This window comes from Cimex lectularius, unplaced genomic scaffold (assembly GCF_000648675.2).
Source record: "Cimex lectularius strain Harlan isolate CLEC.00 unplaced genomic scaffold, Clec_2.1 scaffold33, whole genome shotgun sequence".
Classification (NCBI taxonomy): Eukaryota; Metazoa; Arthropoda; class Insecta; order Hemiptera; family Cimicidae; genus Cimex; species Cimex lectularius.
Window position 1 is genome coordinate 101309 of NW_019392683.1, and position 12219 is coordinate 113527.

The following is a 12219-nucleotide window of genomic DNA, read 5'->3' on the forward strand; positions in this document are numbered from 1 at the left end:
GATAATACTTGCTGGATGCAATATCCGAAAGATCTCAGGACGCGATCGTTTGCTTGCTAAATTTTGATTTCTTAAATAACTGTTCTCATTTTTCTTAGCTTATTAAACCGTAAAACCAGCCAATGTGGAATAAAAAGATAGGTTTTTGAACCATTTTTAATGTCTGATATGATAAGAGAACAATACATGTAGACAAAAAAGATGCCATAAAAAAAGTACCTAAAACAATTTTATCTTACGTATTATTCAAAAAAGCAAGTGTAAATATGCATCTCTAAATAATACAAAATTTAAACTAGTCAATCTTATACGTACAATAGTACGTACCCACACAAAAAGACAAGTACAAATTGAAACTTAGCTTGACACTATGCTACTACTAAGTAAATAATCAATCATTAAAGAGGGGCGTCGGTGGCCCGCAACGGTTTAGGCGTTGACACGGCGCTCATCATTGTAAGGTAAAGGTCCCGGGTTCGAATCCAGCGGCCTTGCACTTGAACCCGACATACTTACAAATGGGCTTTTTTTTACACCGGCACCACGAGGGTTTATATGACCTCTGCTGACGCGAACCCTCGTAATAAAAAAAATCATAAAAATCAGCCATAACAAAATTTTCCAGAATTAATATGACATAAAAAATAAAAAAAAATAAGACAAAAACCAAATGCAAATACAAGTTGGAGCAAAACATTTTTTAACCCACCAACTAAGCGATCTGAATGATTTCTGTTTAATTTTAAACGTAAATCAAAGTATTTATTTAAATTTAAAAAAGTATCGTAAATTGGGCAACATAAAAATATTATGATACAGAATTTCTTATTTTAGCCAAGTTAAAAACATAAAAATATTGTTTTTATTATATTTTTACCCCTTTAGAAGCGTTTTTATTTGTATTTTGAATTCGATTACTTTCTATCTTAAGTAGGAGACTTGGCTCTTTTATGGATTTAACCGTAAATAATTTTTCGCGTAGGTTCAGTGTTCTATTTTAGAAAAAATCTGACTTAGAGATTTGGCACTTTTTTACGTCAACGGTCAATTTTCTTTTTTAATGGTTGATCTACTTTTTTTTTTAGATTTGAAGGCATGTAACCGTCAAGCGTTTCCTTCCTGCTTACAGTGCGCTTAGAGGGTGCGGGCTTACCACTTGATGTTTATCTCTTCTGATAAATTCTGTCTTTTTATGGCTTTTTCTCAAAACGCAACTTTTTTTACTCTCTCTCGACAGTTTGCCTTTAAACGCCATTTCCCAACGTTCGAGATAAAAAGGGCGTTCACCTTCTGGGTGCAGTTAAGTCATCCGGTAGATAAGGAGTGTGTCGCTGTTAAGAATCGTTTAATAAACAGCACTTATCCGAGACAAGTCTAGCAAAATTTCTCGATGATTGAAAGAACAAAAAAAAATTACAAGGGGACAAAAAAACATCCACTGGTGTAAAATTTTTAGTGGTTAGGTTATCGGGAAATCACGTGGTTTTATGGCGGATAGTGTTGTTTCTATAGTGTTTATGCCCGTTTATTGGCAATTTTTTAGCATCCATAATGACGTTTCTAGGTACAAAAATCACCCTTAATAAGTTTTTCTACCCGACGGTTAGTTTAATTTAAAATCGCTTTTTTTATTATTTCATTTATATATTTATTTTTTATGCAAGTAAATGATTGCTTATTGTTTTATTCTTCATATTATAAATATTATGTAATAATCATCAGAATAGTAATTTATTTTAATTTGGTAACTTCAGCCGCTATCTGGCATAATTGTCAACATTTTCTCGTTATGAAAAATCTTTTTTTGCATATAAAAAAATATGTAAATAAAATTCAAAAATAAATCTTAAATCAATTTTTTATGCAGTGGCCAAGTAAAATCTAATTTTTTCCAAAACTACCTCGGTAATCCTCAATACAATATAAAAATAAGAACTTCATTAACTTTAAAATGAAATTACATCAGTAAAATTCTTTCTTTTGTAATTAATTTCTATTAAAATCCTACTTTCGAATGTTTTTCCTAAAAATAACTTTGATCACCGTTGGATCATAGCCTAAATGTAATTTTACAGACACAAAGAATATATTTAGACTTCATTAATTTTAATTTTTTGAATTGTACATCGGCTACTGATATATATTATATTTAGTTTTATAATTATTAATAATTATTAAGATTACACAGGGCACTCTCAACACGACACGGAAGAATGGCACAGTTACACAGAAGACAAACACTTTGAGCCCTGAAGATGATCTCAATAAAGATCGAAACGTTGGCACGATAAAGAAAATGTTTTTCTAAAACCTACACCACACCAGACCGCATCTCACTATTTCTGAATAATTAAAATTACAGTTTGAAATAAAAAATGAAGTAATATTTGGAAAGTAATATAATTCTAATTTTTTTATCAGTGTTTTTTTACAGATTTTTATGATGTTTTTCCTATGATAATTTATAAGATTTAAATTAATATTCAATATTTGAATGTTGCAGCATAATAGGGACCATCTGAGGGTCAATTAAACGCCGAGGGTTGAAAAATATAAAGATGTCTTCTTAACTAGTATTTGAACAATTTCAAATTGTTTTCGAACAAAACAGTAATTTTTGCATAATTAAGTTTATCGTTTTGTTTCTGTTTTACGTAGTGAGCATGAATTCTGATAAAAAAGTCAATCCCAAGGACAGAAATAATAATCACATGTGTCTATTTTCGAAATGTATTTCAACAAAGCTAGAGATTCTGGACAATATTACGTTGGATTTAGAAAAAAAAGACCAAGTTTGTTTACGAGGGCATGTGAAGATGTAAAACTTGTCCCTTTATCCACTACCGGTGAATGTGAGAGACAACTGACAAACAAACAGATCCCAAAATATCTTCGGTTAGGTGTTAAACACCTCTCATTACACACGGTTTCTCTTTCAGTACTTAAATACTGTATCTTTTTTCACTTATAAAACCCCAGGCTATTTTAATTTGACGATTTTTTTCCGATAGCAAAATGACTCCCGAATTTCAGGTTGCCTGAGAAAGAAGAAGGCTGGGAAATTAATATTAATAGATAGTGTCCTGATGGTAATAATTATCATAAATCCAATGCCTTTGACATCAACAATATAATTTTTTTATATGTTACCAGTATTAACTGTTTGGACTCAACGTTTAATTTTCAAAGAAACTTATTTAAAAGATGTTTGCTTAATTACCCCAGAGGTAGTCTGCAGCAAAAGAATTCCAGATAGCCAAGTAATTTTTTGTTTTGTTTTAGATAAGGTCGAGTCTCTCTTTTATTTGTTCTCCCCCCCCCTAAAGAATACAAATGTCAATTTGCATATTTTATTGTGCTTACGAAATCAAATTTCAAAAACTTTTTGCACCCAAATACAACCTGATGAACCTGTGCATTTTTTGGACTAATTCTATCGCTTCGAGTTTTGAATTCGGGTTGATTTTCTACCTATAACTCACTTAATTCTACAATTATTTCAAAAGGCTTAGAATTTGAAGAACGGATGAAGCATCATTTTATTTTTGTTAAATCTAATGAGAAAAATTTTACACATATATTTTTATGTGTTGAATATTCAATTGAATAATAAAGTTATTAATTATCTTTGCATCAGATGATTAGAAAAATATATGTTTTTATAATAACACAACAGCGAGATTTTTAGTTTCTTACATATTATATGCATGCAGTAATAAATACCAACTCGCCTTCATAAATTTGCATGATAATGAATGTGAAATCTAATTAACTTTTTTGCTTCTCGTTGAATAATTATACAATAAATTGCGTGTTATCCCGCTATGTTGTTCAAACATAAAATAATTAGCGTCTAATATACAATAAACCTAAACAAATTTTTGAAATTTTTTTCAACTAATGAAATTTTGTTTTATATTTTTCAAGTCAGTTTGTGTTGTATTATTGGTCATTTAGTGTCTCTTACTACAAATTATAGTTATTTTTCATACTAAAATTGTGCGGTCTGCAATCCGATTGTTTTTCTCTGTCAAGCGCGTTTTGATTGAAGCCATCTTGGATCGTGGATTTTAAATAAAAATAATATTACAAAATGGCGAGGCAGATGAAATTCCTGTTTAAAAAGATTAAAACTCATTTTTCAACGTACATGTGTGAACATCACCTCCTCCGGTGTGTCTACCCGGCCTATTTTGCTTGTTGATTCTGCATTATTGCAGTTTTTCGACTAGATCAAATTTTTGCCAAACCGATCAAGGCTCTGACCAAATTTGTTGGGACCAGCGATACGTTAATCTAAATATGCAATCATTCCACAAAGAGGTCCAAAACTGTTCATATATTGAATTTAATTGACAATAAACTGATTTTGGTCTATAATCATTGGGTTGGCTTTCGCCATCTTCATTATAGTGTCTGGATTATTTTATAATAAGTTAATTTTTTTTTATAAAATCGTGAGGCTTGACCTCACACATTTCAATGAAGTCGGATTGATTCGCCTAATTCGCACTAAACAATGGGCAAATATTTGTGAAAACTATTATTTGAGCAGCAAAGACCTTATTCGCATAAAACTAATTGTTTGAGTTCCTAGTTAGTTTAGAGTCCGAGCTCTTAGGTTGATTCTTCGATGGACAAACAAGAAACAGTCGAGATGCCGAAACGGACAGAGTAAGAATGAACCGATACAAACTAGAAAAAATATAATGACAGAAAATTGAATATACCCTATACACAATACCTAAACACTTAAGATGGTGAAAGAGCGAAACGTGTTTGAACAAGAGCAAGGGTAGGAACACAAAAATGACCAACAACTAAATTTCAGAATGACCACAACCCTAACCAACGAGTCTATTATAGAATAAAGGCTGGTCGATCGTATAGAAGGTACAACCAAATTTTAAGTTCAATACTCCTCAGACAACACGGACAAATCTCAGCAAAATTTTTTTAAAATTTGAGCAATCTATCCGTGGTTATAGGAATGTAATTATTACGTAAAAATGTTATATATAATATGCATACATTTATAAATTTACCAGTCTTAATAGACACAAGTACCGATAAAAATGAAGTATATAAATAATAGATTTAATTTCTTTTGTAACCTCCTAACAATGTCCATTCGATACGTTTTTCCAAAAAATGTATGTTCACTTTTCTTCAATTTTATATTTGGAGTTAATCTTTTATAAATTCTGCATATTTCAGTCCGCTAAAATTAATCTGTGTGGAATATCGGTAAAATCTCAGAATTGGGAAAATTTTCGCGTTTTTAACATTTTGCAATAAATTCATTTGACATTAATAAAATTTACGTTGTTTGTAAACATCACAATTACTATTCGATTTTATTTAATCGACTGACGATTTTAGGTTTTTTAAACTTAAATATTTTATATTTAAAAACACTTTACTGATAGTTTCTAGCATGGCACAGGAATATCAATTTATTGATAAAACGAAATGAGTCACGTAAATAAATATAATTGAGCATCTAAATGAAGTTTTTTTAAAATATTAAAACTCCCGAACTTTTTTAAAATTATAATTGTACAGGATTCATGTAAAATTTAGAATGATTGTTTTGATGATGGATCAAATTTTATTAGACAGATATATCAGCAGATTTGACACTTATAATTGATTTTCTTCACTTCAAGAAAATTTTCGGTTATTTTTTCAACCTAAAAGGTTAAAAAATATACTATGTTTCATGATTTACGTTTAAAAAAAAGGTTTATACTGATAAATCTATCATGGAACCGGAATATCATTTATTGATAAAACGAAATGAAATATATTTAAAGGTAAGTAAACATTCTTAATATTTTTTTAAATATTTAAACATCCGAACTTGAGATTTTTTAATACTCTTTTGCTCAGGGTTCACGCAAGATCGAGAACAATAGTTTTAATGAAATATTAAATTGTTTTGTGCTGACAGATCGTAAGATTTGACACAAGATTCATTTTTCTGTATTTTAGTCACGATTTTAGGTTAGTTTACACAGTTATTTTTAACGATTTACATTGGAAAAAGGTATTTACTGATCAGACTACAATGACATCGGAATGTCAGGCAGTTGATAAAGCGGCATGGCTTATAAATACTTTTATTTCCCATCATTCTACGTTTTTAAATATTTGAACATATTAACTGTTGGTAGCACTGAACAATTATTTGGATGAAGGGCCAAACTTGGGCTGTCAAATATGTTGATTTGGCATTTTATTTATTTTTAATTGTTGACTTCAGTTACGAGACAAATTTGGGCGTGAGTAACATATTTTAAAGGGATTGCTGCTGTTTTACGATATTTAATTTCCTTAACTTGTGTTGTGTAATGTGTTTGTCTTTGGGCATGTGACTTTGGGTGGATGTATTTTCGAGCTGAAACTCGTTGAAAAGTTTTCGTATAGCGATTTAAATTCAATGTGGAAGATGTTCATCGCAGATTAGCTCTATTTTCAACGTTGACCCGGGGTTTACACTAATAGTTAAAAATTCAATTTACCAGAGTAACACCAAGCGGGCCAGACGACGGGGCTGGCAGTATCCAATTCTCTCATGTCAAAACAGTCCCTCATTCCATTCCGGGCCGGCTCCCGTCTCGAAATGGCACAAACATAACAAACCAACAGAGAGACAGACACACACACACAGAACGGAGTCAGGTGTAGACTGGTCAGGTAGCGACACACCTGTTGTCTTCAACAGGTGGTGGGGTGCCCCTTCTCCACCCACGGAAGCCCCCCTCGGCGGACCGCTTGCCCGCGCCCATTTTCATTTCGCAGCTTTTTCCCTTTTTTAAGACTTTTTTGGGCCAGCCCGAACGACTCGAGGCGCGGCTCAAAGGTCCTTTATTTTTGGAAAACAACGAGACACTCGCTCATTTACACTCTTCGTCTATTTGTCCCACTCCCAACGCGTACTTCCTCATTTTTACTAAAGCTTTTGACTTCTTGAAAAACCTGTTTGCGACTCCCTCCTCAAAAAACTAAATCTTTTGCCTTTTATTTTACCTTTTTATGAAATACTTTTGTTACAAAAACCAACCATGCTGGTTTTATTTTTGGATTTTATTATACCAACTCAATTACGTTATCAGATGACGATAATTTAATACAATTCCATTAAATGTAATTCAAAACAAAACGTTTCCCATTATGCAAAAACCTTCAATTCAAGTAATAAAATGAATTTGTTTTTTTTTAAGTCATCGACTTGCCACTACAATATTTACAACACAGTATGACCAAATGATATTGTTTATACCATAATTGCATACAGGGTGTTACAAACTTTGCCAGTAGATTCTACAGTCAAAATGGAACTAAAAATACCAAATTGACTTTTGTCGGGGACCGCGGTAGTCGAGTGGTTAGCATGAGAGACTCTCACGCCGCGGTCGTGGGTTCGATTCCCACCGTCGCCTCTGGCCCTTTTTTCCCGATAACCCCCAATTTGGACACACAAGAATTCGTACTATGGCTAATATGCAAGATCATAAGGCCAATAAAAAAAAAATTGACTTTTGTCCGAATCTCAACAGTTTTGGAGTTATTTCCCCTTTTCTGATTTTTTTATATTTCCTTCAAATAAACAGTGGTAACTCCAAAACAAAAAGGTTTTGGACAAATCCGTTGATACCATTGTAAACTATTCACTAGTTTTCGTGGTCCGCTTGATCAATTAATATCTTTCAATTAATTAAGGTTTTTAGTTGAGATAAAAAAGTCAGTGCACGAGCGGGATTCGAACCCACGACCTTCGGCTAAATGCGCCGATGCTCTACCACTTGAGCTGTCGTAACTTCGATCCGCTCGGACACTAACTTCCCATCTGTACTCATTTTGAATTTTCCCTCCTTTTTGTAATTTTTCAAATGCCGTGTAATCTATTTGATTCTCGGCGACAAATGAATTGTAAACTATGTTAAATTTCCAATAAGATGTGATAAATATTAAACTTATTAATGCTGGTGAAATAAACGTTTTAGTGGCCAGAACTTTGAAAAATGTTTTTTTTTTTCAAAGTTGAAAAACTTACTATGGTGAAGCTAAACTACTATTTCCAAGGCCAGTAAATATTAGAAAACGTACTCCATTCAATTTCCTTTCTAGTGGTGTAGTTGAATGTTTAATTACTTTTGTCTAAGTTGAAGAAATTGATGAAAGAAACGAAAAAACCGTGATTGACGTATTGGTAAGGCGGAAAGATTAAAAAAAAAACTTAAGGGAATTTTCAATACTTTGTACATATCTGCAACTTAGGGGTAACTCAGGATAAATGAAAAACAATTTTTCAAGATAGCGTTTTTAAAGTTTAGACCTTTGGTACAAATAAATTTTTTGTGTCGTGTTTATATTTCATCAAATTCATTGTTGTTGCCCTAGGAAAATGTAGTAATCTATCTCCTTTTTTCAGCTGTATTTACGCGAAGGTGTGGCACAACTCTGCATATTTCTCGGAATATGTACGTCTTAATGGTACATTCTTAAAAAAAATATAGTTTTAAAAATACTACTGTTTTGTAACTTTTATATGGATTTTTTTTGTATAAAAACACAAGTTTTCAGGATTACGATATTCCAACAAAGACCATGGGTCAAATTAAATTGCTATAGTAATTTATTTTTTATTGAGTTCACATTTTCATTACATTCAATGTGGTTATTCTACCAAAATTTTTCCCCCTTTTTGGAAATATCTTTATGGGTTATAAAAACAAACTATGCTGGTTTTTTTTAAAATGTTATATGCTTGACTCATTTACTAATCAGATGACCATAATTCAGTAAACGTCCAAGAAATGTCTTTAAAAACCCATTTTCCATTATGCAAAATATTTTAATTAACCTAGTGTAAATGGATTTTTTTTTGCTTTTAAAACATTGAGTTAAAATAACAGTGATCAAATAAACAAATTACTAAATTCACTAATTTCGTGGTCCTCTTGACCAATTAAATAATATATTGCAATTAATTAAGGTTTTTACTTGAGATAAAAAATTTGAAAAATGGCAAAAAGGAGGGAAAATTCAAAAGGTGCGGTTGAGATGGGAAGTTAGTGTCCGAGTGGATCGAGGTCACGATAGATCAAGTGGTAGAGCAGCGGCGTATCAATCCGAAGATCGTGGGTTCGAATCCCGCTCGTGCCATTGACTTTTTTATCTCAACTAAAAACCTTAATTAATTGTAAACAAATTACTTTCATATTTTAAAATATGCTGTATGTTTGTAACTTGTACGTGTATTTTTGGAATATAAAAGAAAAAATTAATTAAACCATGTTATACTTGCACCCTCGGGGCAATTCTGCTAAATCCGAAACTGCAAATTTTCAGGATTGCGACCTTTAGTATAAATTAAATGTCTGTTGTAATTTATTTTTTATTATGTTCACATTTGATAAAATTCAATGTGATTGTCATTTCCCCTTTTTTGTAACATATTTATCGGTTAAAAAAAAAGAACCAACTAACGTTATCAGATGACCGCGAGACAATACAAATCGGTTAAATGGAATACAAAACATAATTCGTTAAGTAAAAAATTTCAATTACTGTAATTGAATTAAATTGTTTGTTTTTAAAACATTGTGTTAACAATTACTGTGGCCGAATAAAGAAATGTTTTTTCATTTTAAAATGTACTGCACTTTTGTAATTTTAAAATGAATTTTTTGGTCTATACAAGAAAAAAATCATTTAATTTATATCTGCAACCTCGGGGCAAAAGTTGATAAGTACAAAAATACAACTTTTCTGGAATTTCATTGTTCAAAAACCTTTAATTAAACTGATTTAATTGAATTTGTTGTTTTTAAAACATCGATTTAAATATGTTTGTAATAGATTAACTACTTTTATATTTTACTGTGCCTAACTGGAGTTAAGAGCAATATTTAGGTTTTCGTTGTGTAATCATCGGCACTGCTTTTTTTTATTAACTAATGGCTATAAAGCTGTCGCACGGGAAAATACTAAATTTTTTAATTTGCAATTTTAGTAGATTGTCTGTGGTGTAGGAATATCTGCAGTAGGTAAATAAAATGAGGAGTGATGATTTAAAAAAAAAATACAAGTCCAATAGTATATAATTTAAGCGTTCCTCGATATGTATACTGTCATTTGTCCGGAATGATGTAGTAGCTATTCTGAGGCCAGAGTTTTAGATGATATTGAGAAGATCTATTTACTTTTATGTATCCGAGCTAGAAGGTAACAAAAACAGACCTTATTAATTTTATTTTTGTATTTTATTGTATTGACTCAACTACACGTTATCATATGACCCTGGTACCAGTAGAAGTACAGTAAATTAATTCAACCACTTAAATTTTGTTTGTGTTGTTTTGACAATATCGAGTTAAATATACTTGAATAAACAAACGCCCCGCAATTAGATTAATTTTAAAGTATGTGCTTGGGCGATATCTCCTTTTGTTTCTTCTTTTTGTTTTTATTGGGGTACGCAATATATGAACCCCAGGATTGCCGGTAAACAAATTCAAATCACCAGCAGACAAGCCCATTTATAAGTGTTTGGGGTTCGTACCCGGGACTTTTACCTTACAGTGATGAGATGCCTTCCCAATGCTTTAACCGTTGCGGCTACCGACGTTTCTTGTGTTTCTTTTTGTGAACTTTATTGTTAAATGTACTTACTAGAGTAAATGTGTACGTATAGGAAAAAAAATCATTATTAAAAGGAAGTGCTATCGTGGTGGGCCGGATCAGTAGAGAAGCTCTTGCCATCAAGAGCATAATACACGAGTCAGAATAGGCCATACTGTATTGAAACAAGAACACCTCTTCTAAGAGCATGGGTATGATTCTTCCATTAAAGAAAGTTTGCCCGATGCTTACCACTTTTTTGACTTACCCTAAGACATCCGGCCACAGTGATTTTAAAAGGACAACGGACGCTCAGGTCGCCAGGATCCCAGACCCGGTTAGTGACCGCCTTTAGCTCAAGGGGAAGGTGCTCTTCAATAATCATTTTAACATATTTCAATTAATTATTATTTTTATATAAGGTCTTGGTTGAGATGAAAAGTTAGTGTCACGGGCGGGATTCGAACCCACGGCCTTCCCTCAATACGCCACTGCTCTAACCACTTGAGCTATCGTGATTTCAATGTGAGAGAACTTACCCTTCTGTGAATTTTCTTTATAATTATTATTATTTATTGAGATAGGAAGTTGGTGTCCGATGGGATCGAAGTCACGAGTCACAATAGCTGAACTGGTTGGAGCAGTGGCGCATTGAGCCGAAGGTCGTGGGTTCGAATCTTGCTCGTGACTTTTCATCTCAACCAAGACCTTTTATAAAAATAATAATTAATTGAAATATTAAATTCACTAGTTTTCGTGGTCCGCTTGACCAATTAATATCTTTCAATTAATTATGGTTTCTAGTTGAGATAAAAAAGTCAGTGTCCCAAGCGGGATTCGAACCCACGACCTTCGGCCAGATACGCCGCTACTCTACCCCTGAGCTATCGAGCGATAGCTCAGGTGGTATTTTTATTTGACTTTTTTATCTCAACTAAAACCCTTAATTAATTGAAATAATTAATATGGTCAATTATGCCACTAAACATAAATGGATTAATCATTTTAATCTTATTTTTACATCAATCCATTTACACTTTAGTGGTCAATTGACCAAGTTACTTCTTTCAATTAATTATTCTTTTTATGTAACATCTTGGTTGAAATGAAAAAGTTAGTGTCTGCTCTACCACCTGAGCTATCGTGACCTCGATCCACTCGGACATCAACTCCCCATCTCAACCCCACCTTATGAGTTTTCCCTCCTATTACCATTTTTCAACTGTCGTGTAATCGGATTGGATTCTCGGCGACAAATGAAATGGTGACGGAGAGCTTTAGTGAAGAATTCATTAAATTCACTAATTTCATGGTCCAATTAAATCATTACAATTAATTAAGGTTTTTAGTTGAGTTGAAAAAAAGCTAATGGCACGAGACATTTGAAAAATGACAAAAGGAGGGAAAACTCATAAGGTGGGGTTGAGATGGGGAGTTGATGTCCGAGTGCTCAGGTGGTAGAGCAGCGGCGTATCTAGCCGAAGGTCGTGGGTTCGAATCCCTCTCGTGCCATTAGCTTTTTTTTATCTCAACTAAAAACCTTAATTAATTGTAATGATTTAATTGGTCAAGCGGACCACGAAATTAGTG

General features: G+C 32.5%; 1 protein-coding gene across 5 annotated transcripts in view; it reads right to left on the reverse strand.

Annotated features, from left to right (window-relative positions):
• The window catches only part of LOC112126498, a 358621-nt gene that overhangs the window by 80561 nt on the left and 265841 nt on the right, over nt 1-12219 (reverse strand). The window contains exon 1 of one of the 5 annotated variants that reach the window (XR_002910003.1): nt 6525-6796. The exons of the other annotated variants lie outside the window; for them this stretch is intronic. The gene's annotated coding sequence lies outside the window, so the exon portion shown is untranslated. Of the gene's footprint in view, nt 1-6524; nt 6797-12219 lie in introns of those variants that run through there. 5 annotated transcript variants of the gene reach the window in all.